Raw genomic sequence first — 26,620 nt, 5'->3', positions numbered from 1 at the left:
TCTGCTCTTGGTGAGTGCCTAAGTGAATTAAAAGATTGGTTTTTCAAGTAATTTTTTACAATTGAACAGCAGCAAAACAGAAATTCTTCTTGTTGGTTCAAAAAATACAATAAGTAAGTCGAATATTTCTTCTCTGGAAATAAATAATTGTTCTGTTCCTCTATCGAATCAGGTCAAAAGTTTAGGTGTCATTTTTGACACAACTTTGTCTTTTGAATCTCACATAAATAGTGTTACCCGTTCTGCATTTTTCCATATTCGCAATATAAGTCCTTTCACTCAGGAGTACTGCTACGCTTGTGCATGCTCTTGTAACATCAAGAATCGACTATTGTAATGCTTTGTTTTATGGGGCTTCCTTCCAAATACAGAATGCTGCAGCTCGAGTCATTACCAAAACTTCCACTTTTGAACACATTTCTCCTGTTTTATGGCTCCCGGTTAAATTCCGTGTGAATTTTAAAATTTTTTACTTTTAACTTACAAAGCACTTAACAATTTGGCTCCTTCATATCTCCATGATCTTCTTCATATACACACTCCTTCCCGCACTCTAGATCTGCTTCTGCACTTACACTTGTTCAGCCACGCACTCGGACAACTTCTCTGGGGTCACGAGCTTTTTGGCTTTGCTGCTCCCCATTTATGGAACTCTCTTCCTGTAGAAGTTCGCAACAGTTCTAGTCTCTCAGTTTTTTAAATCTCGTCTTAAAAACATATCTGTTTAGGCAGGCTTTTATGTGATTTAATGTTCATGGTTTGATTGAGTAATAATGAATTGTGTAAGGTGTCCTTGAGTGCCATGAAAGGCGCCTTTAATTGTATTATTATTATTATTATTATTATTACATGATCTTGACCCTTCTGTCACGTAACAAATCTGTTCCACATAAAATTAAATGAATAGCTAAATACTACATTGAAATAAAAATGAAAAGACTACAAAAATTACAAATCACAAATCTAAATAATTTGGAATCATGTAAAAAAAGATAAAAATAAAATAAAAACATTTCATTTATCTATTATAACATTCATGTAGATTTGTTCACATGGCTGTTTCCTTCTAAAAGTCCAGAAATTTGTCAAGTTTTTCGTCAGGTGCCTTTTTTTTTATTATATGATGTCATTATGTTGCTGTCTTGCAGCCAGCCAATCGCTGCATTGCTGATCATGGTTTCGAGTATCGATGCATTACCCCTTTTAAACCAACACATGAACTCGCAATTATCTCAGATAACTCAATCCAGCCATACTAATCATCAACAACAGGTGCGTTCAAAGAACCGAATTAGCGCGATGATATCATCTTGGATGTGACTTTTAATCTTGAATGTAATAAGCGATGTACGAAGAACGGGCCCATTGTTTGATGTTAACCCTCAAATGGTTCTCGTTTCCCGTTTACACTTAAGGTCCTTGGGATCAATATGACCCCAAAGATTGAAAGAGAAATTTTGAATTTTTTTTACATTTTCATTTATACAAATGATATATGTATGTGTGTGTGTGTATACAGGTGCGTCTCAATAAATTAGAATGTTGTGGAAAAGTCAGTTTATTTCAGTAATTCAACTCAAATTGTGAAACTCGTGTATTAAATAAATTCGATGCACACAGACTGAAGTAGTTTAAGTCTTTGGTTCTTTTAATTGTGATGATTTTGGCTCACAGTTAACAAAAACCCACCAAATCATCTCAACAAATTAGAATATGGTGACATGCCAATCAGCTAATCAACTCAAAACACCTGCAAAGGTTTCCTGTGCCTTCAAAATAGTCTCTCAGTTTGGTTCACTAGGCTTCACAATTGTGGGGAAGACTGCTGATCTGACAGTTGTCCAGAAGACAATCATTGACACCCTTCACAAGGAGGGTAAGCCACAAACATTCATTGCCAAAGAAGCTGGCTGTTCACAGAGTGCTGTATCCAAGCATGTTAACAGAAGGTTGAGTGGAAAGAAAAAGATGCACAACCAACCGAGAGAACCGCAGCCTTATGAGGATTGTCAAACAAAATCGATTCAAGAATTTGAGTGAACTTCACAAGGAATGGACTGAGGCTGGGGCAAGGCATCAAGAGCCACCACATACAGACGTGTCAAGGAATTTGGCTACAGTTGTCGTATTCCTCTTGTTAAGCCACTCCTGAACCAAAGACAACGTCAGAGGCGTCTTACCTGGGCTAAGGAGAAGAAGAACTGGACTGTTGCCCAGTGGTTTAAAGTCCTCTTTTCAGATGAGAGCAAGTTTTGTATTTCATTTGGAAACCAAGGTGCTAGAGTCTGGAGGAAGGGTGAAGCCCATAGCCCAAGTTGCTTGAAGTCCAGTGTTAAGTTTCCACAGTCTGTGATGATTTTGGGTGCAATGTCATCTTCTGGTCCATTGTGTTTTTTGAAAACCAAAGTCACTGCACCCGTTTACCAAGAAATTTTGGAGCACTTCATGCTTCCTTCTGCTGACCAGCTTTTTGAAGATGCTGATTTCATTTTCCAGCATTTTCCAGCAGGATCAAACAAATCCAGCATTTTGCAAATAAACACAATTTGCTTTGCAAGTAAAAACTCGACTTTCAAACAAACGCAAAGTGATTTGCAAATACAAAACTCTATTTGAGAGAAAATTCAGAGGTATGGACAAATATATGTAGTGTGCGTTACAACTGTGAGACTCATTTGTGAGGAAACTTGGCTTGATTTTCTCACAAATGCATGCAGGCAGATATTCCCACATGTGTTTAAGCAGATTTTCTCACAAATGCAATTGAGCAACTATCTTTTCCAAAAACAGCAGATGGCGCTGTCCGTCAATTTATGCTAGTCCCCTGAGACCTGAAACACCTGTTTACCTTTTCAGGGAATACAACAGACCAACATGAGTTGGGAACAGGTGAGTTTCTGTCTTACTATATAATTAACCATTTAGATGTTTTCACAAAGCGACCCTACTAGTGTCAGTGAAATTCACAATAAGGGCTGTAAAGTTGGTAACATGATTGATTAGTTCAAAAATCAGTCGTGACATGGCTAAACATTTAACTAGGCGGTCTTTCCCTATAAAAAACTGATCCATTCTCCATACCTCTTATCCTCTGTAGGATCACGGGATATAGAATATATACATGTTGATAAAATTGTTCAATGTATAACAAAAATATTGTGTACCAAAAATGAAAGCTTAGACAATTTAATTTATTTTGTGTTATATATATATGTCAGATGAGGTCATTAATTATTAATAACATTTTTAAAGCAAATCACATTATTTAGTACAATATCTAAAACTTTTTAAATGTTTTAACACTGTGCAATCATTTGTGTCTCTAAAATAATTATGTATTTTTTAGATAAGCAACATGATGAATATTTATCTTCTGGTTTCACTCTTGTCCTGTGAATTTGGGAGAAAGATCAAGTTCACGCTGATGTAATACTAAATTCAGCATTTTAATAAATAGTGGTTTACCAGTATTTCAGAAAGATAATGTAATGATTAGAAACTAATCTTTGGGGTCGAAGACCGTGCCGGTGCGTTTTGTGATCTGAGGTCAGCCAGGTAAGCATGTAGATGCCCCTGAAAAATGCCATCAAAACGTCAAGCTTCATCATAGAATTTAGCCTACTTTCTTTTTCTGCCCGTTGGATGTTGGTGCGCTACACGGGTGAAGACACACTCTGGACAGCAAGGATATCTTCTCATATTGGTCTGAAATGGTAAACAGATGTTTCGGATCTCAGGAGACTAGCGTAAATTGACCAAAAGCGCCATCTGCTGTTTTTGGAAAATAAACTTGTTTGTCAGAAAATCCAACTTGTCGCATGTGAGAAAATCTGCCTGCATGCATTTGTGAGAAAATCAAACCAAGATTCCTCATAAAAATGCAAATGAGTCTCACAGTTGTAACACACTATAAATATATTTGTCCATACCTCTGCATTTTCTCTCAAATAGAATTTTGTATTTGCAAATCACTTTGCGTTTGTTTGAAAGTCGAGTTTTTCTTTGCAAAGCAAATTGTGTTTATTTGCAAAATGCTGGATTTGTTTGATGAATATTGGCACAAAATTCGCTCCATACCAGATATGATGCAAAGGCATTGCGTAAAATCCACTTCCTTGTTTCTCAACATGGCTGCTAAGAAGGAAACCCGGCATTGGACGTGGGAGGAGACACTCTGTTTAATTGATGTTTGGGGTGAACCACGTTACCAAAGGCAATTTGAACAAATGGTGCACAGCCACACCGTTTGGGAAAATATTCACAAAGACCTCGTCCTCCGGTGTCCGTTTATACAGGACTTTGGAGATTGGACCAAATGTACAGAAAGGTTGGACTACCTGCGAAGAAAGTACCGTGATTGCCTCAAACGCAACAAAAAGACCGGATCAAACCCTATAAAATGTCCTTATTTTGATGAACTGGATGCTATTCTTGGTAAGATTAATGAACATTTCCTTTCTAATGTTAGCTAACTACAGTTATTGCCAGTTTAGCCGCAACATCGCAACATAATGTTTCAGCGGCTAACGTAATTTACAGTTATGTTAACGTTATGCAAACATATGGTACAGTAATAGCCAGTTTAGCCACAGTGTACAGTGGCTAACGTACAGTAATGTTAACTTGCTAACTTTAGTAATGCCGCACAATTTAGGCAACCACTTGCCAATTGTTGCACGGTAGCTTTACTTTAGTTTTCTGTTGTGTATTTACAGGTTGTCGGGCTATGAACAACCCCAGGAGACATGAGGATGGATAACGGGGGGAGTTCAGATGAGGAATCTGACTGTGGTAAGTAGCCTACACTGGCCTGTTCACTGCGTAATACTTTAATGCTATATTGTGTTTTTAATTTATATGCTGTCATTATATCTTCTGTTTATATAAAGAAATAAGTAAAAAGTATTACTAGTAAATCGTTACTGAGTGAACCTGCTCGGTTTTCCTTTATATTCAGTAGGTTCATCTGAGAGCCCTGAGGATCACAACACCTCCAGGGAAAACGATGCAGAGGATGAGGCATCCAGTCATGGCTCAGCCTCCAAAGCACTAACACCCCCTCCTCCTCGTCCTGCTGAACCCAAGCCACAAGGTGGGCTCTCATGTTGGTAAACTTTTCAGTAAGGTACACAAATGCAGGTAGTTACTGAGGAGTGAAAGGATGATATGGTTAGCCCATCAATGTTTTGTGAATGTACCCTTCGGCAACACTTTTGACTACATATGTGTGTCAGAGGCAACAACACTACCACACACATTGGAACTCTCATAATAACTTTTATTTATATTTTCAATTACAGTGATGCTTTGTTGTGTGTGCACGTTCATGTATAAATAGAATAGGCTGTCAAACAAGGCTTGTCTGGTTGATTATGTGGTAGATGGCAAAAAACCTGCACTTGCAAAATCCCAGGACAGTCTCCCTCAACCTGCTTGGGAGTAGCCTACCACCATTACAGCATACTACAAAGACCACACAACACAGCATCACTTTAATTGAGAATAAAAATAAAAGGAATTATGAGAGTTAAAAAAAAAAAACATCCTTTTATTAACAGGTGCATTACTCAACTGAACCTTGGCACGTTGTGTGGGGTAGTGACACTGCCAGGGACACAGATGTCATCAAAACAAGTGTCCCAAAGATATATTCACAAACCATTAAATGACCATTACACAGATCTTACCAAAGAAAGATATTGAAATTTAATTTAATCACTGTAGCATTGAATGTTCCCGGTATTTAAGGGTTTTATCATCTGAATTTGCTGAAATGTATGTTTTGTTTTTGCAGCACATTGCTGAAGAAAGGGACGAAAAACACAGATAATGGAGGCAATGGACAAGGGTCTGGACCGTCTCCTGCAAAATGAGAACACCAATGACTTCGACAGGGAGCGGTTTAAATGGGAGAAAGAGATGGAGAGAAATAGAATGGAGCTGGAAAGGAAACGCCTTGATTTTGAAATGAAGAAGATGGAAGCTGATCAAAAGAGAGCAGAAGAGAACAGGTCATTAATGCTCCATTTGTTTCAGTGCTTTATGCCCCAGTCCTACCAATCACCTTTTTCGGCCCCTCATTACTACCCTTATACACCACTTCCCCAACGCGCATCAGCTGAGATCATGGACTATCCATCTACGTACAGTCCCTGGACCCCCTGCCCCAGCAGCATATAAAGTGCACTACTACAATGACCCACCCAAGTAGCATTTTGTGCCGCATCATCTTGCAGGAAAACATTATTTGTTCTCAGGCCTTTTAGATTTAGAAAGTAGGCAATTGATGTAGGTTATGTTTCGGGAAAAACTTGAGATTCAACTTTGGCTGGACAAATTCTGAATGTGCCTTTTTTTATTTTAGAACAGCAATATTTGCACATTTCTTTTTTTATTTTGTAACAAAATGGTTTATTTTATATTCAAACTTAAAAAAAAGCTACATTTATAACAATTGTTTATTTTATATCCAAACACTGGAAAAAAAATTGAACAAAAGTTGAAACTTATGTGAATTTCCAAGTTTAGAAATTAAGGATGTTCTGCACTACAAATAAATGTTTGATTTCAATTTCACCTGGGTCTTGACTGCATACTGGGTATGAGCTTCCAAGGCTTCTCTGCACTTTACTGATTTGTGTGAACATGAGCTACCAAGGCCTCCCGGATGCGCTCCGCTGGAGAGAGAGCAGGTACATCATGCTGCTCTGGTCCTGCCTCTGGCTGATACAACACATCTTCCTGTGGTTCCTGGTAAGCAACTTTCTGCATTTCACAGAAGTTGTGCAACACTACACAAGCAGACACAACATACTTCACATTTTGGGTTTGACAGTCATTTCTTTTCATAATACATCGCCAGCGGCCTTTGAGGCGACCAAATGTGTGTTCAACGTGGATACGAGCACGACTCAAGGAGGCCTTGTAGGCTGCCCTGGGTCCCCTCGCTGTACCTTCCAGGAATGGCTTCATTATGTTGCTAGTCAAGCTGTAGGCAGAATCGGCCACTATCAGGACAGGTATGTTGACCCCTTGGATGTTTCTGCTGAATGGAGTGAAAAAGGTACCATCCTCCAGCTTGTGGCACAGACGGGAACACTCAAAAACATATGCATCGTGGCACTTCTCAGGCCAGCCAACATCGAAATCAAGGAAGCAGTAAGTGTGGTATACAAGTCCTTGAAGAACACTGTACCATCCTTTTCTGTTAAAGTAGCCGGTGGGATAGCTCACTGGGGCAATGATTGGGATGTCATGTCGTGACATTTGCCAAGTATGGTAACCCATACTTTTTTACCCATACTCAGAATTGGTGCTCTGCCTTTAACCCATCCAAGTGCACACACACAGCAGTGAGAAGTGAACACACCGTGAATACGCACCCGGAGCAGTGGGCAGCTATATCCAGCGCCCGGGGAGCAACTGGGGGTTCAGTGCCTTGCTCAAGGGCACTTCAGCCATGGGTATTGAGGGTGGAAGAGAGCACTGTTCATTCACTCCCCACCCACCTACAACTCCTGCCAGCACCGAGACTCGAACCTGCGACCTTCAGGTTACAAGTCCAATACTCTAACCATTAGGCCACAGCGTGCCATCCAAAGTTTCAAGTTCTGGCATCCTGTCTTTCTCTCACTGTGATGATGGGGACTTCAGGCACATTTGGACTCTTCACAAAAACCCTCCTGAGTTTGCTCAGTGCCTCACACACCTCCCAGAAGATGTTACAGGTGGTGCTGGTTCCAATACCAAACAGATTAGCAACATCGTGGAACTCAACATTACTGGCAAGCTTGTAGATGGTGAAAGTGAAAAGTGAAAGTGAAAGTCGTGACATTTGCCAAGTATGGTAACCCATACTCAGAATTGGTGCTCTGCATTTAACCCATCCAAGTGCACACACACAGCAGTGAGAAGTGAACACCATTGATGGTAACTGCTACCCTCTTCTCTAGAGGTACTGGATCCAACATGTTGGTAATTTGGGGGTTGATGTATGGGTGTAGCTGGTCACAAAGGACATTGAAGGTCTCTTTGGGCATTCTGAAGTTTAGGTACCAATCATTCTCTTGAATATTCTGGAGCACCTCTGTTTCCCAGAAGGAAGGACCTCACTCCCGTGGTGTTCTCAAATTGAACCATGAATTTACTATAAAAGGCAGAAGGCAGTCAGTACACATTGTCAGTTTGCAGTTTCAACAGACATTCAGTTAATTAAAATCAGGGGAACACCTACATTTTATTACAAATTTAAGTACCGGGACTTCCGGTTTGGTGAGATGGCGTAGACACGCGTTAAGTCTCGCTCCCACTTTTTTTTTCTGTAATAGTTTTAAAACCCCACGACTTCTTTTACTTCAATACCAAGTGGGCAATATTTTTGTTTCACACATGTTTGCATCAAATTATGGAGCTAAAACTACAAAACAAAGCAAAAAGGATCAGAAAGCCGAGGCGAGTGGAGACGACGGCAAAGAGGTTAACATGGCAGCCATCGCTAGCCTTCTTGAGGAACACCGCGTCGCTCTTTCTGCAGACTTTAATACTGCCGTTTCAACACTCGAGGTAAAGCTAGACCAAATTCAAACGGCCGTGACAGACCACGCCTCAAAGATTGCCTTGCTCGAGACACACGGAAATGCACAGGATGAGCGCGTGCAAGCCTTGGAAACGACTTGTGCTATCCTAAGAGAGAGCAACGCTAAATTGCTAGCCAAAGTCGTGGATCTCGAGTCCCGTAGCCGGCGCAATAACATAAGAATTATTGGACTACCTGAATCCATTGAAGGGCCCCGACCGTCTATCTTCTTTTTGGAACTACTTGCGGAAGTATTTGGGGACGGAGTACTGGAATCCCCGCCGGAATGTGATAGAGCCCACCGGTCGCTGTCGGATAAACCGAAGCCGGGGCAGAGGCCCGGACCTGTTATCATTCGGCTACATAAATTCCAACAAAAGGAAAAGATCATCCGCGAGGCCAGAGCGAGGAGGGGAAAGCTTCACTACCGAGGCACACCTATCTCTATTTACGAAGACTATGCGCCGGAGGTGATGGAACAACGGTCCAAGTACAGAGAGGTGCTATCTGAACTGTACAATCTTGGCCTAAAACCAGCGCTGTTGTTTCCGGCCAGGCTCACTATCGTGACGAAGGATGGTGAGAGGAGAAGATTTGCATCGGTCACTGAAGCCAAGGCCTACATTGCATCTATTCGTCCTGTTGAGATCTAAACTCAAAGTGATTTGTGGAGTAACTCATGACTGGATCATCTGACTCAAGAAGCGGTATTCGTTAAATGCTTGGATTTCCATACTGACTTAGAAGTGCGTATTATACATAACGTTTGGTTGTTACATATGAAAATGGTTATTCTAAATCTATAACGTTAGATGTCTTTTATTTGGCAGTATGGAGGTAATGTTTTGTATACACTATTGTGTTCACTTAGTTCAGTGATTTAGTTTTAAATTTAGATCATTGTACATGTACAGGCGTGCCAAATTATAATTATTACTTTTTCAATTTTAATTTTTATTTATTATAATTTTTCTCTCTTCCCTCATCTTCCTTCGTTAGGCCTGGTGCTTGTAGTTATTATACAGATTTTGCTTTAACAATGTTTTTTCTTCTCTGGACTGGGTTGGACTTTGATCCATTCGTTGGTCACTTGAAATTTTCATTACAAAATGGGGGGTTGTTGTTCAAAGGTGGTGGGAATGAGACATTGGAAGTCTTGTATTGCTGTAAAGGTGTTGAGCCGTGTTGCTCGGACAATGTTCGTATTTTGAGGGAATATTTTTGGTGAGGCCACAAATAAGGTGTTGTGTTTTGTTGTTTTTTTTTTTTTGTCTCCTTTTTCTCCCTTTGCTCTCTCTCCCCGTTGCAGAAGGCCTTGCAGTCCCAGTTGCAACATTATGCATTGTTTTAGATGGCTGTTAATACGTCTACAATTTGAATCCGCTTTTAGCAGAGCCAGATCAGACGCGCTGAGCGCTTGTCTTATCTTATCACAAATATTCGGTGTTTTCAACCATACAATGCTTATTTTAGGTTTCAGACATTTAAATACACATAACTACAAGCAAAACCATACATTTACAGTTTGTAAAATACACACTGATGTCTATGGAAACAGCAAAAATGATCCTTACAAATATAATCTGATGACATGTTTTTATTGATATCATATACAGATTGTGTAGGCAATTATAAAGTTTACTCTGCTCTTCTGCCAGTTTACCAGAGACCTACTTTAACATGTTTTGGGAGGAGAGAATGAATTTGTGTTGTAAAACCCACAGCTCGGATTCAGCGCAAACTAACATGGCAGCACCCATCACCCCGTATAGATCTACTAACTATCTACTTAGTGTTTAAACTAACAAATAGATTTACTTGCACATATTTCAGAATTGGAATATTTCAGATATTTCATAATATAGTGAGCATGTTTGAATATTTTGAATAAAACAGGAAAAACAAAATAGAAGGGATCCATGTGTCATACACATCTATTGTGGCTGCGTTGTCACATGACAAGCATGACGCATCGCCATGGAAACAATAAGGCCATACATTCTAAAATACCTCCTAAAAAAAACTCACACTGAGGGCTCAGCAAGAATATTTTAAACTCACGTGCGAATGGGTTAGTCAACATTAACACACTGTAATACACCAAATACACAAAATAATGTTATTTTTAGCAACATCATATGACCCCTTTAATTATTTGTAATGCTATACGTGTGTATTAGTCACATAGTCCGAATTTTCCTACTCTTGCAGAGAATAATTTAGACTTGATTTTAATAACAAGAATATGATACATTTCACAAAGTATTGACTGATATCATCATCTGGGGACAGAATTCTCAAACACAAATATAACAAACATAAACAGAAACCTATGAACGATTTAATAGTTATTAAAAATGACATACACAATCAGTGATTAGAACATGATAGTCAAATGTGTGGGTAAGATAGATGAAATGAAGTTATGCAAAAGAATGATATTTGTTCTTAAGTCTTTTGAGCATAATTTTGGATGATCTGATGCATTTTTAGTAATCTAAACCACAGTCTCTATGTCGTTCTGTGAATGTGAGGGTGCATTCTGTGAGGAGCAAAAGGTTAAAAGGGTTTAGAAGGAATCTCTAAGTGGAAGAAGTCAATCCGAGGAAGTCTTTAGCTTGTGATTTCTGTCATGGATTTACATGTGTTAGTTATTCTGTGTCTCTCTTTAGTGGATTTGGTGTCTGGAGGAGTGAATGTGGAGCCCTCAGATTCGACCTTCATCAGTTCTGTGTCAGATTCAGGATCCCTGAGAGAAACACATTCACTTTCAGCAGATGCAGATTCACAATTCAATCTGTTTTATTACTGTTTGTGTGATTCTGTCTCAGTGTTTCTATTGATTTGATTCACTCACCTGTTGCCAGAATCATCCTCACGCTGACAGACAGATGGCAATGCCTTTGAAAAACATCTGAAAACAGACCAAAACCTATTATTAAATACCATTAAATTCATTACAGTATTTTATTTTTTACATGGGGTACATGTTCGGTTCATTTAGTTTTGTCGTGGCCATGCCATATTAAGTCATGGGAATGAGATAATATGCCGTGGCCACGAGATCATTTTGCCAAGGTAACAACATCCTTATGTCATGGCCATGAGATCCTATACATCCTTTTCTCGTGGCCACGGCTTCATATGTTGAGGAAATGACATATTTTTTCTCATGTTCACGAGTTTAATGCATATACAAACGTGACCATAGCAACCTGGGATTATCGGAAATGGATAAAAATAATATCTTATTTTGAATTAAGAATGATAAAAGTGCGCAATTTTGAAATTATTATATTAACCATAGGTACAGACTACAGACCATGTGCACAATAATTCCAGGTTGCTACAGTGCATCCGGAAAGTATTCACAGCGCTTCACTTTTTCCATATTTTGTTATGTTGCAGCCTTTTTCCGAAATGGATTAAATTCCTTATTTTCCTCAAAATTTCCTCTACAAACAATACCCCATAATGACAACGTGAAACTAATTAGTTTGAAATCCTTGCAAATTTATTTAAAAAAAAAAAAAGAGAAAAAAAAAAATCATGTGTCCATTAAGTATTCACAGCCTTTGCTCAATACTTTGTTGAAGCACTTTTGGCACCAATTACAGCCTCGAGTCTTTATGAGTATGATGCTACAAGCTTGGCACATCTATTTTTGGGAAGTTTCTTGCATTCTTCTTTGCAGGACCTCTCAAGCCCCATCAGGTTGGATGGGGGTGTTGGTGCACAGCCATTTTCAGATCTCTCCAGAGATGTTCAGTTGGGTTCAAGTCTGGGCTTTGGCTGGACCACTCAAGGACATTCACAGAGTTGTCCCGAAGCCACTCCTTTGTTATCCTGACTGTGTGCTTAGGGTTGTTGTCCTGTTGGAAGATGAACCTTCACTCCAGTCTGAGGTCCAGAGCGATCTGGAGCAAATTTTCATCAAGGATGTCTCATTAGTTAATTAATTAATGTAGCCTAATTGTTTGCAATTACAAAGTTAACGGGTGTAAGATATTCTCTTTGATGAAATTACTTCCTCTTTTTGGCTGGGATTCGTTTCTCCGTGTCGTAAACTCTAGGAGCGTGGCTTCTAAACCGGGGTGTTTTTAGGGGCGTGATATTCAAATGACGATTGTTTTCTGCCACCACATTTATCAACATGCAATCATTCGTACAAGGAGATTGGCAGCATACGAATGTTTCATGAATCACACGGTGATTCTGTCATTAGTTGATTTGTGTATACGGATCTGCGCTCGTTTCTACATTAGATGATGGAGGCTACTGTGCTCATTGGGACCTTCAATGCTGCAGAAAATTTTCTGTACCCTTCCAGATCTATGCTTCGGTACAATCCTGTCTCGGAGGTCTACAAATGATTCCTTGGACTTCATGGCTTGGTTTGTGCTCTGACATGCACTGTTAACAGTGGGACCTTACAAAGACAGGTGTGTGCCTTTCCAAATCATGTCCGATCAACTGAATTTGCCACAGGTGGACTCCAATCAACTTGTAGAAATTTGCAAAGATTTCAAGCAAACGTATTTCATTGTTTGTAGAATTTTGAGGAAAATAATTAATCCATTTTGGAATAATTTTCAAAAAAATTCTAAAAATTGTGTGTTGATTGTACCAGTCCAAGATCCCTTTACTTTTGTCACACTTGCACCGGGAAAACACACAAAAAAATTTACTTTTGTCACACTTGCACAATGGGGTGCAATAAAAAAAGTAACAAAAGAGTCCCTCGCGAGTCATTTTGACCCGCAAAATATTATATATATATATATATATATATATATATATATATATACACTGTATTGTCTCACATTCTCTCTCTCACTCTCTCTCTCTCTATATATATATACATAGAATCTGAGACAATACAGTAAAGATTTATACCCAAACAAAGGGCTGAGGCTGCAGAATATACACAATGCAGAAAAAAAATATCAGTCATATCTGCTGGGATATGACTGTTATTATTCTTTTTCTTTTTTGACTTCGTTAAATTTGAGTGATGTGGTAAAGACTAATGAGTTTAAATCATATTTTATTACATTTATTATATATATATTTTTTTATACATTGTGTATAAAAAAAGGTGTGATTTTAAGCCTCCAGGTCATTTTGACCCACGAGGGACACTTTTGTTATAGGTTTGGGAGTGACGGATGATGGTTAAGGACTGATGCTCAATGAAACTGTTTACCGCACTGATCACAGTTAAATGGTCATTCATTAGTATGAGATTGTGATTCAGATGTGATTTCAGAGTGAAAGCCTGAATTTCTTCCCAGTGTGAACTCTCGTGTGAATCTTAAGCCTTGATTTAAATGTCAATCATTTTTACACTGAGGTCACGTGACAATTTCTTTGGCTTCTGTTTTTCTTTTTTAATGTCCAACAGGTCTAAAGGATACATTAAATCATGTGAGATTTTAAATAAGAGACAAATGTGAAAAAAAAAAAAAATAATTGATGAAAATCCCAGTCAAGATCAACGATGAGTTAAAGGGGAACTGAGAAACACCTCGGTTACATATATACCATTCATTCCCCGATGGAGGCAATAGAGATGTTATGTCATGGCGACGTTCATCCAGAACGCTGCTGCCAGTATTCTTACTAGGACCAGAAAATAAGAGCATATCACACCAGTCCTCAGGTCCTTACACTGGTTTCCAGTTATATTTACGTTTGATTTTAAAGTATTTTTACTCATTTATAATTCACTCAATGGCCTAGGACCTAAATACATAGCAGATATGTTCACTGAATATAAACCTAACAGACCACTCAGATCATTAAGATCGAGTCAGTTAGAAATACCAGGGGTTCACACAAAAAAAGGGGAGTCCACTTTTAGTTATTATGCCGCTCGCAGCTGGAATCAGCTTCCAGAAGAGATCGGATGTGCTAAAACATTATCACATTTAAATGCAGACTCAAAACTAGGGATGTTCATTTCGGTTATTTTTCCTAACCGACACTTGTTAACCGATTATTAACCATTAAACAACAAGATTTTAAATTAGAATTGAGTTAAATTAGAAACGATAGCTTTGTGTCTGTGACCCGTTAAAAATACTAACATTTGTTTCCCGGGAATTCATTTTACATGCGCAAAAAGCAGCAAACAACAGAACATGAGGATTCACATGGTCTTCATATCACATCACGCACCTGCAGCGCTTCTGTGAGTGGAGAAAAACATAATTAAGCTAGGCTATATATAAGCCTATATAAATATATAAAACAAATAAATAGGCCTATACGAGAAATATATTTTTACTTAAATAATACATCAAGAAAATTAATGAAAAACAAGTAGCCCTAGTATGCAGATATTCTGCTCATTTTTGTGCTGCTTGAAAGAAAACCAGACGGCAGAAATCGGCATCCTATTTTTCTTTAGGCTTATATTAAAAAAGCACAAAGATTTGTTTTTATTGTGAATGTACACAAATAAAGGCAAATATTTTACAATTCCGATGATCTTTATGACTAAAACTGTTAGAAGGAAAAATTTCAAGTGATTGTGCTGGCGACGCATATGCTACCTTGACAATGTAATCTATTCATTATCTTAATAAAATACAGTCAGTCAAACATATGGAAAAAAACACACACACTGCTCAGTTTAAATATGTAGTAAAATCTGTGCCATTTAGTGTTATCACCGTACCGCCGTGATGTTATGCAAAACATTTTGTTTTAAGTGGATATTGGAACGCAAGTGAAGTAGGCTACATAATAAATAATAATTTGGCATTCAATAATAATAATAATAATAATAATAATAATAATAATACATTTTATTTATATTGCGCTTTTCTTATACTCAAAGTGCTACAACAAGTACAGAACAAAAGTAAATACATTAAAAAATACAAAAAGAAAAAAAAAGATTAATAAATAAAAATAAGAATACAACAAGAGGTAGAATACAATATACATCCAGTGTCACCAATCAAGACAAACACCATCTTAAAAAGATGGGTTTTTAACTGTTTCTTAAAACTTGTTAATGTTGGGGCATTCCTAACAGTTAAAGGAAGCGCATTCCACAACCTGGGGGCTGCCACAGAGAAGGCTCTTTCACCCATCGTTTTTAGTCTGCAAGAAGGCTGTTTAAGGAGGAAAGAGTTGGCGGAGCGGAGAGATCGAGAGGGCGTATATAGAGTAATTAAATCACATATATATGATGGTGCAGTTCCATGTAAAGCTTTATATGTTAAAGTAAGAGTTTTAAAATCAATACGGGCATGGACCGGAAGCCAATGCAGGTTCCTATGCACCCCAGAGATATGCTGACGAGAAGGAGTATGTGTAAGAACATGTGCAGCTGAGTTCTGTATGTGTTGCAGTCGCTTAATAGACTTTGCAGGTAGGCCAAGATAAAGGGCATTACAATAATCAACCCTAGAGGTAATGAGTGCATGGACAAGCCTTTCTGCATCAGGTAATGAAAGAAAAGGCCTAATCCTGGCAATATTCCTTAGATGGAAAAATGCAGATTTTGAAATGCTCTTGATATGTGCTTCAAGTGTGAAATGAGAATCAAAAAATTCAAATATATAGTGAATACGGAAACATTTGATTTTGTGTCGAATGAGAGACCCAATGTTGGTTTCAGTTTCGTTTTAACCTAAATGAATTATGTAGCATGTAACATATTTAGCGTGTAACACTAGTATAATGCTCAATATGGGCCAACTGATCAGAAGAAAGGTGCGACTACTGGAGAAAGGAAGGCAACACAGCAGGTGAGTGAATAACCAACACTGAGCCTCTTAACTGAGTAAAATTTGATTTTATATTAGAAAGAAAAGTTTTTTTTCTCTTTTTCTTTTGAATGGATGAATTGCTATGATCACAATTTGACAAAGTGTTTGACAATGTTTCTGCTTATCACTCATTTTGGAACTTTGTAGGTACTTGAACAGTCCAACTCAGTTGAAACACAATTGTCATACAACTGGCATAATAAGGGAAATTAAATTAAAAAAATACTGAATAGAAAATATTTGATTTGTTTGTTTGTTACCCAAAATAAATTAAATAAAAAAGTAGCTTAACAATACTCTCAAATAAAATGTTACAATCAATAACTCAATTACTCAAATAAACACTCAGTATGATTCAATGTACAGAATGTGATTCAGTAAGTTCTCTTGCAAATTCAATAGATCACTTTTCCCTTTGAAAATCAATAGCTTTTCAGCTGTGTGAACACTCAATGAAGGCTCAAGAATCAGATAATTGGTTCAATAACCAGAGTCTATGGACTAAGTGATTCAGTTAAAAGAACGTACTCGTTTACGAACGTAACCTCGGTTCCCTGAGATACGGAACGAGTACTGCGTATGGGGAAAAGCTCCTTTTTTCCTCGATACTGAAGCCTTTTCAATAACGCAGTGCAACTGCACTGCCATTGGTTTAATATGTAAACTTTTTTTAAACCAGTGACAGCGCTGCGTAGCTGCGTGAGCCTGTGGCGATGCAGCGCGCCAAAACCCGCCAAAATGGGCGGGGCGAATGGCTATATAAGCAGGCAATCGCCAGAGGAAATCAGGTCATATGACTGAAGTGACGACACTGAAGCCGCAGCCTCGTGGCACGGCATATAACTCAGGGAACCGAGGTTACGTTCGTAACCGAGTACGTTCCCTTTCGATACTTCACTCATACTGCGTATGGGGAACGATTTCAACCGCGCCGTGCCACGGTAGGGAACGACAAGACTTATCTTGAACACCCTGGGGTCCAGAGGATAAGTGAGAGGGCCGGAGCCGTCGAACCCTTGACCCTACACTGCTAAGAGGGAGCTAGCTCCCTGGAGGTGATATGATGACGGAGTCTGATAGAGGCCGTCGTATCAAACCGAAAGAACCTGAGCGTGCAAGGTCGGGATGTCCAAGTTATAGAATCTGACAAAAGTGGACGGCGAGGACCAGCCGGCAGCCTCACAGATGTCCTTGATAGAGACACCACTAGACCAGGCCCATGAAGAGGTCATCCCTCTAGTAGAGTGGGCTCTTACTCCTATGGGGCACTCGAGGAGTAACATAGAGCAATAGCTTCAACTATCCAACGCGAGAGGCGTTGCTTTGAGACCGAAGACCCCTTGGTGCGGCCACCAAAGCAGATTGCCTGAACGGCTGTGACCGCTCAATGTATATCCTCAAAGCCCTCACTGGGCAGAGTAAATCCAGCTCTCGCTCACCTGACAACGGAGGCAGAGCTGAGAGGGAAATAACCTGTGCTCTGAATGGCATCGAGAGCAATTTAGGGATGTAGCCATGCCTGGGTTTTAAAATGACCTTGTGTAGGCTCTGCCAGCCATGGCAGAGGTCGTCCTGCAGGGCTTGGAAGGAAGGGCTCTCTTGTTTTTCCACCCCACAGCCGCAGGGGGGCAGAGGTGAGCAGCCACGGCCTCGTCCAGGGGCGGCAATTGCTCATAGCCCTTCTCCTGAGAGCCGTCTACTGAGCTGAGAGCTGCACAGGAAGTGCGTAGGCGGGCCGAGTAGGGGGCGCGCCACGACTTTGTCAGCTCATCATGAACCTCAGGGAAGAACGGGGCAGAGCGCTGGGGGGGGGCCTGGCGGCATCCTGGCAGGTCTTCAGGTGTCGGCTCTTCAGGGGGGGCCCACTCCAGATGGAGTTCCTCAACGGCCTTGGAGAGGATGCAGAGAAGCTCGGCATCCATCCCAGCTCTGGCGTCGATGGGCTCTAGTGACAGCAAGTGGGCGGGGTCAGAATCACCGGCCCAGTCCTCCGTTTCAGAAGCCGCAGTGACATGGAGTCATCAAGCGGCTCGTCCTCTGATCCGCCAAAAGAGACAAGGTCGCTCGCTTTAGCCGAGGGACGCTGCTCTGGGCGTGAGAAGAGGACAGGGGATGGCTCTCTCATTGGAGAGGGTGAGGCACGCGGGTGCTGAGCCGGCGTGATCTCACCCAAATCCGGGCGCTGAGCCCCTCTTCCCTGCTGTCTTTTCCTGGCCAGCTCTCGGGAGGAAAAAGACAGGGGGGCGCGAGGGGCGGGATCGCTTTCATTAAAGAAAGCAATCCGCGAGCGCAGAGAGGCGAGACTCATGCTCTCACAAAAGCAGCATGAGGTCTCAGTGAGTGCAGCCTCAGCGTGGGGTTTACCCAGGCAGAAAACACACTCACCATGGCCGTCATCATCATGCAGAGGGGCTCTGCATGTGCCACAGCTGTGGCGCGGCATGGCCGCCGCCGTTAAAACGGCGTTAGAAATGCTCTTTTAGAGCGGTGAAAACCACTGGAAAAAGCTCTTTTGTGATCGCCGGATGGCGGCAGGAGATCGCTGAGAAGCGGCCGGAAGCGGGTGGCCCGAGATCGGCGCTAAGAGCGGCTGTCTGCGAGAACGCCGGCGCTGCAGGCGGTCTCAGCTGGTCTGCTGCGGTGCCTCTTCGACGGCGAGAGCTCGTTCCAGGCGAAGGCGTTCAGCAAAGATCCAGCAAAGTGAAGTCGTCGCTGAAGGAGTAAGATCTGATTTCCTCTGGCGATTGCCTGCTTATATAGCCATTCGCCCCGCCCATTTTGGCAGGCTTTGGCGCGCTGAATCACCACAGGCTCACGCAGCTACGCAGCGCTGTCATTGGTTTAAAAAAGTTTACAGATTAAACCAATGGCAGTGCAGTTGCACTGCGTTATTGAAAAGGCTTCAGTATCGAGGAAAAAAGGAGCTTTTCCCCATACGCAGTATGAGTGAAGTATCGAAAGGGAACTGTTGATTCTTTTGAAACCGTTCGAGTTCAAAGTTAATGTCCTTGATCGTGAATCCAGAGGAAAAATCATGAAAATAATGAGTTCAGGTCCCATTTATCCAAAAGCAAAAAGTAAAGGATTCTCCTACCAGTTTGGTGGCTCAAAAACACAGTTCAGCAGAGAAAACCTCGTGCATCCAGCACGAATCAGCAAACTCATCACAGAAGAACTCAAATCTCACAAAAAGACCCAGCCAAGGAAGGAATTGATATATTTTCAGATAAAGAAGTTCAATTGTGGCACTTTGATGATCAGAAATTCAATTTTTCTCTTACATCCGATCACTTTTATTTCTAAATGGATTATTTAGGTTGGGGGGGCTTACTCAGTTCACTGCTATTACTAGCTCTTAAAGAGCCCATCACTCTGACACAGTTTATGATCAAATAACTTCCTATACTTTCTTCGACTTATACTTTCTTTTCTTAAATTTTTCTTATCTTTTATATTCTTCACTGACAGCTCAGGTTACAATTAGTTTTGGCTTGTAATTTATATTGCTATAGCTTCTATATTTTTAATTATTGTTATTTTCTAAATACTGAAAGGATTCTGAAAGTTAATTGAAAGGATTTGAGTGAAGCGAACAGTGTTTGGATGTTTACAGTGTTTATTATAATGTTTGTAAACATTTCGAGTCGGCATTAAGCCTATACGCGACTTTTTTTCTCTCTCTTTCTAAAAAAAACAATTTGTTTATACACATATTTTAACATGTTTTAACATGTTTATATTTTTTAACATGTTTATACACAGCGTATTTTAACCATGCAGCAAATCTTTTTAAATATTTTGATAAATTACTGAAAATAAATAACTAAATGACTTTTTAAATCATTTAACTGATTGTATTAATCAGTCAAAATTCTTAACGGTTAACCAGTTAAAATGAACATCCCTGCTCACAACTCATCTGTTTAGCTGTGCATTTACTGAATGAGTACTGTGCAAAGTCCTAAATGATTGCACTATATATTTTATGTATGATAATTTTCTATTCTTAACTGTTTTAAATTAATTTTAAACCTTGTTTTATTATTGATTTTTTTATTATTATTTTCTTTCCTTTTATTTAAAACCATCCACAAAAAAAATTAAAAAGCAAAGGGATTTTTAACCTTGAAAGACTTCAACCAATGAAAGATTGCTTCAATATTTCCTATTTGTTCTTTCAGACTGGCAGAACGAATGGGAAGCGAGCCTTCCGAAAAAGGTTGCAACCACATTCTACCCTTAGGGGAGGTGACATGTGGAAACACTAATATGGACTGCTCCGCCCAGTCTGACTGTTGGGGGTGCTGGACGATGCTCGACTAGGGTTCACCATTCCGGGAACTCGACTGGGAGAATAAAGGCACTTGCATTCCCCTGTGAGAGAGAATGGCGCAGCAAGCATGACACCGAGTCAGTTTTTCCCGCCCCTTACCTGTTACCCAACACATGGAAAGAAACTGGCTCTATGTGAAGGCTGTTTTATAAGGTATTAGATGTCTCCCAGCCCTCAGCTCTACAGATCTCTGCCAGAGAGGCACCGTGTGCCAATGCAAAAGGAGGCAACACACTCTGGGTGGAGTGAGCCCTCACCTCCAGGGGGCACAGCTCACCTTGAAAAAGAGCTGTTTCAAATCTTCTGAAGCTCTGGGTACAGTCCATGTATATGCTTAATGCTCTTACTGGACACAGCAATGCCAAGGTTTTGTCTGCCTCCTCCGAGGGTCGTGCTTGCAGGCTCACCATCTGGTCCCAGAAAGGCATGGTGGGCGAGAGTGAGGAGGCAGCGCGTCACTCACTGTCAGTCTGCGAGCCTGAAAACGGGGAGATAAGGGAAATTGCTCTTTCTTTGAAAATGTGGGTACCGCTGTCCCTTGAGCCTTTCTCCAGGAAGAAAGGCACCAGAGCAGAATGCAGTTGTGAGGTGCATCCCTCTCTGAGAAGGCAATCATCCAACCGCAAGGACTCAGGACTGGGCGGTCTATTGACCTCCAGCGGTGATACTCATGGCTGCCCGGGCAAGCATGGACGTCAGCTCCAAGTCAGATTCGGCGGTGGCGACAACACCCGAGGGGGCAGCCCCGCTGAATCTTCATCCTCAGAGGATAGCCCTTCCCCCGATGCTGCAACTGACATCTGATCCTCCCGGGACGCACCGAGTGAAACGTTGGTAGCCACATGAGACGGGCCAGCAGAATCACTTGGGAGCCAAACGGAACTCTCGCTGCGTGAGGAATAAGAGGTCCGTGGGGGCGTGCTCGGCAGAGAGGCACAGAGCGCCAGCCAGAGGTCCTTTGCTCGAGCCAGAGAGACCAGGACGGGTGGCGGCAAAGGGTGCCGCTCTTCTCAGAAAAGAGAGAGAGGCGAAATCGCAGCAAAGTCATGTTCATATGCTCGCAATGAACACATGAATCATCCATGAACTCAGCTTCAGCATGTTGGATGCCCAGACACCGAAGACAACGATCGTGTCCATCACCAGAAGACAGGTAACGACTGCACCCAAGAGGGCACGGACAAATTGGCATCTTTAAAAAGATGCGAACCGACCGTGCTTAGTAAAACTGCCTTTTAGATTGATGTGCCCAGGGGAATCGCTGATGACAGGGACATCACTGTTTGCACCATACCGCCAACCAAGAACAGCTTCCAATTCTTCTTTTCTTCAGAGGAAAGAAGTTTTTTTGGAGAACAGCACTCTTCATCCACTCGGCTCCGAAGCAAAAATCTGATGAGTGGATGCACCTGTCACCTATTTGTACCCGTATCACGGGGAGTGGCTCAAGTGCACAAAATCCACAAGCCAAATTTAATTGGCATTTTCTTTGGCAAGTCAGAGGTGATTGGGGCTCCCAAGTGAATCCCCATAATGTCGTCATGACATAACTCGTAGTGACTAACAGATAGGGAACTAGCCTACTCTGTGTGTTGTGTCTGCGTGAGACTCTTATAATAATAACGTTGATTGAAGCTGAGCAGCATTTACTGTGAGTTTTTCAAATCGCAATAATCAAATACGGGTTTAATGATAATTAAAATATGAAACGGGTTTATTAATATTATTATTAGTAAATAATAAATAAAATCATAATGTCAAGTTTTTTCTGGTGAGTTACCTCCAATCAGGCCACGAGCTACTGGTAGCTCGCGAGCGACGTGTTGGAGACCCCTGCTCTAGCAATCACATAGTTTCATTAACAGTACAAGCTGATTGGCCTCTAAGCTATGCACAAATATCCAATTGTTGATAGACTGTCTTTTCACATTGAATGTCTAACAAATACACTTTGGACTGAAGGAAGAGCAAAGGCATGCCTGTTCATGCCTGCTTAATGGTTCATATGGCAAAAGTGTGACTTTCAATGGACTATTTTACACAAACATTTTACTAATCATGGCTTACTCATGTAGTTCAAAGTAGGGGTGAAAGAAAATATCGATACACGTGTGTAACATGATATTTTGCTTGGCTATACTGTATCTATTTTCAAAAATGGAATATCGATACAAAAAAAAGTTGTTTTCGTTTTGAGTTTATATACCGACAGTTAGATGGCAATCTTCATCTCAGTGACAGGAAATACTAGCATTAGGGCCTGCCAATAATGTTATCATTAGTATCGCTGCTAGTAATTTAGGATGTCCCAGTTCCTGTTTCAGTGTGCCGTCATTTGGGCTTTTGTGGTAATGTCCACCGTGGGACCGTGACGGAGACGCCACCTCGGTTCTGCCGCGTCCCATGTGAACAAGGGCTTGCGCAGAGCGAGGCGGGCGGTAGGGTTGCCGCACAGCTGCAGCTTTCTCTCATTTTGGGGGCGTTTTGTGCAGTTGGGGCGGTGCTCGCATCACGGTTTCGGCGATTCCACACATAAATACAAAATGAAAAACCTGTGAAATCCAACTGGAAGGTTCAACATTTGTATTTATTTTATTCCTTTACAATTGTTTTGTTTTCTTTAGGAATTCTGTAAGCACCTTTTTTATGCTCACTTCCATACGGATAAATGCTAGTTTGTGCATGGAAATGAATTTGCAACCAATTTTCTGTTGTACACTCGTTTTATAAATAAGAGCCACTGTGTGAAAACATCTACCAATTGTGCCAATTTACAGCAGTGAATAACGTTTCTACGGACGAAACACATCTGAATAATTAAAAGAGGTCACATGTTGAGCTGCTGCCGGAAAAGCACACAAAACAAACTAACTTCAAGATTCCAGACTTTGTTGACATAAAGATGAACTACTTACCATAATTTCAAACTGCGGTGATCTGGTTTCTCCACTGCATGGCTCTTCATGTGCTTCTTCAGATAATTTTTAATAGCGAAACTCTTCCCGCACTGATCACACGTGTGCTGTTTCTCTCCAGTGTGGATCATCTCATGTATTTTCAGAGTTCCTGACTGACTGAATCTTTTGTCACAGTGTGAACACTTATAAGGTTTTTCTCTAGTGTGGATCCTCTCATGTATTTTCAGAGTTCCTGACTGATTGAATCTTTTGTCACAGTGTGAACACTTATAAGGTTTCTCTCTACTGTGAATCCTCTCATGTGTTTTCAGGTCTCCTGACTGATTGAATCTCTTATCACAGTGTGAACACTGATAAGGTTTTTCTCCAGTGTGAATAAAACGGTGCCGTATTAAACTGCTTGCAAATGTAAAAGTCTTCCCGCACTCAAAGCACATGTACTCTCTCACACCAGTATGCATTTTCTTATGTGTATATAAAGTTTGCAGCAGTGAAAAATTCTTTCCACATTCAGAACATACATGTAGCTTCTCCTTTGTATGAACTGTCAGATGTGCCTTCAGAAGTGATGCCCTAGGAAATGCTTTGCCACACTGATCACATTTGAATGGCTTCTCTCCAGTGTGGATTCTCATGTGAATCTTAAGATTTTTTTTAGCTGCGAATCTCCTTTCACAGTGATTACACGTGAATGGCTTTTCTCCAGTATGGATTTTCATGTGTGATTTAAGGTTTGCTGATCGGATGAAACCTTTCCCACATTGATGGCATACATACGGTTTCTCTCGAGTATGAATTCTCATGTGAATCTCACAACCTTGTTTGTGTCTGAAACTCTTCCCACACTGATCACAAGTGAACGGCTTCTCTCCGGTGTGGATCCTCATGTGTCCTATAAGACCTCTTTTTTGTGAGAAACTCTTCCCACACTGATCACAAGTGAACGGCTTCTCTCCGGTGTGGATCCTCATGTGTCCTATAAGACCTCTTTTTTGTGAGAAACTCTTCCCACACTGATCACATGTGAATGGTTTCTCTCCAGTATGAACTCTCATGTGCGCATCAAGATTTTGTTTGTACCTGAATTTGTTTCCACATTTTTTGCATACATACGGCTTCTCTCCGGTGTGGATCCTCATGTGTCCCATTAAAACTGGTTTTTGTGTGAAGTTCTTCCCACACTGAACACGTGAAGAGTTTTTCTCCAGTATGAATTCTTAAGTGAACATGAAGAATTTGTTTGGTTGAGAATCTCTTTCCGCATTGATCACATCTGAACAGCTTCCCTCCGGTGTGGATTCTCATGTGAACCTGAAGATTTGCTTTGTCTGAGAAACTCTTTCCACATTGATCACATTTGAATGGTTTCTCTCCAGTGTGGATCTTCATGTGTCTTTTAAGGTGTATTTTTTGTGTGAATCTCTTACCACATTGATCACATGTGTACATTTTCTCTCCAGTGTGGATGTTCATGTGAATCGCTAGATTATATTTCCATGACAAACTCTTTCCACACGGAGAGCAGGTGAAAGATTTATTGGCTCTTCTTTTCTTTAAAAATGTCTTTTAAGTCTATGAGACTCAAATATTTTTCTCCAGGTTTGTCATGATATTTTTCCTCCACTTCAATCAGTTCTTCACTCCTCTTTATCTTCCATCAGCTCTGAAACAAAACAAAAAAAGAATTAATTCCATTTTCAGTACATCAAAACTATTCAAAAACAGGAACATGAAAGGAGATAAAAGTGGGACCTGCTGTAACAAAGCAGACAACTGCTATAAAATATTACAATATTTTTTATACCTTTTTATATATTATACATCCCTGAAACTTTACATGTACAGTGATCTTCACTTATTAATAATTATTATTATTATAAACATTATAGACACAAATTCCATGTTTCTGTAGTAAAAACTATTAAATATATTTGAAAGACATGATTATCGAACATGACATTAACATTAAAATACATATTACTCATATTTTGTCACCAACTTTTAGATAGATATTTAATTTATTTTACTAAAAGCATTTTAATTATTAAGGGTCAGTCACACTACACAGACTTTTCTGACTTTCATTTATATGCACATGAACATAGGACACCAGAAACACAAACTCAAGCAGATTTCAAAAAGAACAAATATTTGCATAAAGTGGAGCAGATTGTATATTTTCTTAGGGCTGGGTAAAAAAAAAATATATATTTCTTGATTGATTCTAATTTTTACAAAACAACATTGATTCTTAAATCCCATGAATCGATTAGTCTAGCCTGTTTTCAGTAAATGAACGGAACATTGTAGCGTGCCTACCATCCAATAAATTGCAATAAGCTTTGTCATTTCGATATGAAACAAAGTCTCAGATTTCAATTGTCTATTTTATTACAGTATTCAAACAATAAATGCCATTTTGTTGCTGTTTAATGTAGTGACAGATCGCCGTAACGCCTCAGTTCAAAAGAAGCAGCAGCGTGAACTGATCATTACCTCCGCTTTAATGCCAGTTTCAGCATGAAATAAACATGAATAAACATCTGAAGGTATGTTAAAAGAAAGAGTACAACTTACTGAAAACCATATACCGTCTCATGTAATCGTTCAATCAGTGTTTCCACCGCACAAAGACGTCAATATCTTCTAAACAATGTCATGTAATGACAGTTGCCAACTCTCGCAAGACAAATAAGGAACCGCAGCTTCAAAAACAAGCCCCAAAATATTTTATTATTAATAATCACTATCAATAAATGAGCCTGCAGCATATTAAATAGAAACGACCCTTTTATTTGAAAAACAAAAAACATTATTTTACAAAAATCTGCAAACTGCAAAAAAGCAGGAGGCACACACTATCCACTCATCTCCAGTCACCTGTGAGCAGAAAAGGACTGGAGAGATGGAAAAGGAGAAAACGACAAGAGCTTTAAGGTAGAGACCTGCGCGGGACAGATTTTTCAGTCCCTCTCCCCACAAGATTCTGTCCCGAGCCCACTGGCTCCTG

At 40.3% G+C, this 26,620-nt stretch overlaps 1 pseudogene; it reads right to left on the bottom strand.

Moving 5' to 3' along the window:
* Positions 1-9,721: 9,721 nt before the first annotated feature.
* Positions 9,722-26,620, bottom strand: part of LOC109086750 — a 28,855-nt pseudogene continuing 11,956 nt past the window's right edge.

The sequence above is a fragment of the Cyprinus carpio genome, chromosome B3, assembly GCF_018340385.1.
Source record: "Cyprinus carpio isolate SPL01 chromosome B3, ASM1834038v1, whole genome shotgun sequence".
NCBI lineage: Eukaryota > Metazoa > Chordata > Actinopteri > Cypriniformes > Cyprinidae > Cyprinus > Cyprinus carpio.
The sequence above is the reverse complement of the archived record's forward strand: the minus strand, read 5'-3'. Positions and strand labels throughout refer to the sequence as shown.